This window comes from Carex rostrata, chromosome 4 (genome assembly GCF_964058835.1).
Source record: "Carex rostrata chromosome 4, lpCarRost1.2, whole genome shotgun sequence".
NCBI classification, from domain to species: domain Eukaryota; kingdom Viridiplantae; phylum Streptophyta; class Magnoliopsida; order Poales; family Cyperaceae; genus Carex; species Carex rostrata.
The window spans coordinates 7,469,000-7,472,042 of NC_135921.1; the positions used below are offsets into that span (position 1 = coordinate 7,469,000).

The 3,043-nt window shown below is 35.0% G+C and overlaps 1 long non-coding RNA gene across 1 annotated transcript; it reads left to right on the forward strand.

Moving 5' to 3' along the window:
• Positions 1-1,166: 1,166 nt before the first annotated feature.
• LOC144553057 (uncharacterized) lies at positions 1,167-2,698 on the forward strand. Its single transcript, XR_013511310.1, has 3 exons — positions 1,167-1,680; positions 1,787-1,855; positions 2,477-2,698. It is a non-coding gene; the product is annotated as an uncharacterized LOC144553057 (long non-coding RNA).
• The last annotated feature ends 345 nt before the right edge of the window (positions 2,699-3,043 follow it).

Consider the following 3,043-nt stretch of genomic DNA (forward strand, 5'->3'; position numbering starts at 1 on the left):
GTGTAATTTAGCTTAGAAATACATCAAGAACCAAGTTACTACCGTTTGCTCATTTTATTTGTAGTTTTGGAGTATTTGCAAGTTTTGGAATGGTCTTTAGGGCACTTGGTGCGACCAAATCCATTTTGGAAGAAACCTCGATCGAATAAGAAGCAAATTAACCAAGTCAGAGAGGTTGTGCGGCCTAAGGTGTAGCCTGGCCGACCCACACACCTCTCAGAAGCGCCAGAAGACATGCACAACACATTGGTGCGGCCAGTCGTGCGGCTATCCCTGCCCGCACACTTCAGCAGAAGACACCCAATCGAGTCAAAGGCCTTTTACGGGTGAAGGTGCGGCCTCCCTGACTCATACGGGCTCCATCTCTCCTCACAACGCAGCCAGCTGTACAGCCTGCCCAGGCCGCACCCTAGGCCGCACCAGCCAAATCTTTGGCAGATTTTGTGCAATCTTCGCTCGATTCACTTCCAGATTTTACCTGATTATTCTCAAAGTCACGAATTTGGTTATAAAAGGTAGCAAGCAGCCATCTGGAAGGAGGATGGGAGACACCACCATTCTCTCATTGAAACGCTAACCTCTTTCTCCATCCATCTCATCTCTCAAGTGAATCAAAGGCGCGAAGGATTGAAGAATTTGGCGGATCTCGAGGAGCTTGTAAGGAAGAACTGAGGTAAAAATAAAATTGTCTTAGTCTTTGGATCGATACCTTATTTACTACAAAGATAGATTGTGCACTTGAAATTCAATCTTCTTTGTGTATTTAGATTTTATAAATTTAAAGAAAAAATTGTACTTATTTGACCTAAAATACACAACAACAGTCATACTCCAATAATTCATGTTGGCATTTTTCAACACTAAAGATGTTCTTTTGTGCGTCATCCTCTTTATTGTTTGTTTTTGAAGTAATTTGCTTTGCTCTGGCTACTTCAATAACTTCATCTACATCCCATTTTGGTTCAAACCCTTAAATTAGAAAATTTTAATTCATTCGGATATACAACTTCCCTTTCCTAATGAGACACTTGTTTATTTTTGTGATCTTTTAATTTATTGTCAAAAGCTTATTTATGTTGGAAATGTGGCTATATGCTGCAGCCTTTTCTGGTACGAAAATAGATTTTTTACTCTGTGTATTGCTGAAAAATGCTGATAAATAAACATAAAACATATAACTCAAAATGTTCAATTGTATTTTTTTCAATCAACAAATTAGATAAGTTTATACATATTTATAGTACTACTTTATGTCTAACAATAACTACCAATTCTACATCCTAAAATTACAGTTTAATCAAAATATAATATGTACTTTTTCGAAACTGCCCCTGCTGAGCATTAATCAAGATTTTCTGAATTATGTTGATTGAAATTCTCCACATTTATCTAATCTTCCATTGTGAGTAAACTTATTGAATTTGCATTTTTTTCATGCTTGCTCTGTATCACAAATTGTGTAGTGAGCTATCTTCCTTACCATTGACCAATGTTAAATTCATAATATACAAATATGTATTTTCATCATGATTGACCTTCTACACTGTACATCAAATGAATAATAAGCTTTCAGTCTTATCCTCTACTTTGTTTTATTTTACGAAGGTGGATCAATGAGAGAAGTATCGTGAGGCTCACCAAAACAACCACTCTCATGTTCCTGTGGCTGACAAAAGAGAGGTGCAATCATACTCTTGTAATTCATATTTGCATTTTCATATAAATTTGTGAAATACAATATTTTCTTTTTTAATACCTTGTAATATATTTTTTTCTTTTGAAACAGACTCGTAAAAGGGAGGCACATGTGGGGAAGCAGGATGATGGTAAAAGGGTGAAACATGTTGTAAATAAGGTTAGACACACATTGGTCTAAATTGCAAATAAAATAAAACAATACTAAGGTCTAAATTGCACTTTCGAACTTTAGTTCTGACAGGGAATTGAACTCTCATCCTTTCTATTGAACATGAGTTTTGATAGGGAATTGAACCTAGCTATTGGTCACATAATTATTTGATATTGCATACACAGTTAGAACATGACTTAACAAGTGCTTTTGTACCAAATTTACCATTTTTAGGATTTTAACTATATATAAGTCAATTGTTGGATCTCAACAGACAGAAAACAAAAGCAATGGGTGTGAAATAGAAAATTGGTATAGGTTCTGTCTCTCACAAATCAGAGAATCCAACATAGCTCCTGACTTTTATAATTTTTAAAACTTTTTGAGCATATACTACATGAGCTGACCATGATTTCGATGTAAAGAACCAAAATTTTGGTTAAGCCAATTGCCCACAATAATTTTTTGAAAGTCAACTGTTTAGAGTGGGCAAAACTGTCAAAAGAGTTCATATAAAATTCTGACTTAACGAGATACCAATATATGCTTTCATAGGCTTTATAGCGTGTTACATTTCAAAATTGTGTAGTAGTAATATACATCTTCAGTTGGTCTCTGAATTGATAGGATTCGGCAAGGTACCGCTTGTATTCGATTACAAGGAAGAGTGTTGTCGATGAAGGGTAGATGATCCAGACTTTACCATTGGTGGACAAAAACTTGGGACACAATACGTTGACGTTTTTATTGATAAAGTGATAGTTCCAAACGAACCGTTGATACGCCCCTATGGAATGTATGAAGTTATGCATCAGGTTGATGGGACATATATTGCATGGCCAATATCCTTGGTAAGCTTAAAATTATGAAGGAAACTTGAAGGTTACTGTTTATAGATCTATACTGTTAGATCTACACTGCTTCAAATTTACTTAACATTATATAAGGTTACTGTTACTTAAGATCTATAGCTATAAATTTTATAGTTATAACCATAGTGACAAGATACCCGAATTGTACCTGAATTATACCCGTTTAATTCTATTTTGGGGTGATGCCTAACCGAACGCCGAATTATTCGGTTGACCAAACTTTGATTGAATTAAACCCGAATAATTCCCAAATTTTATGAACTTTTTCCGAATTTTACGAATTATTCACCATTTTTTCCTGAATTTTTCCAAAAACAATTAT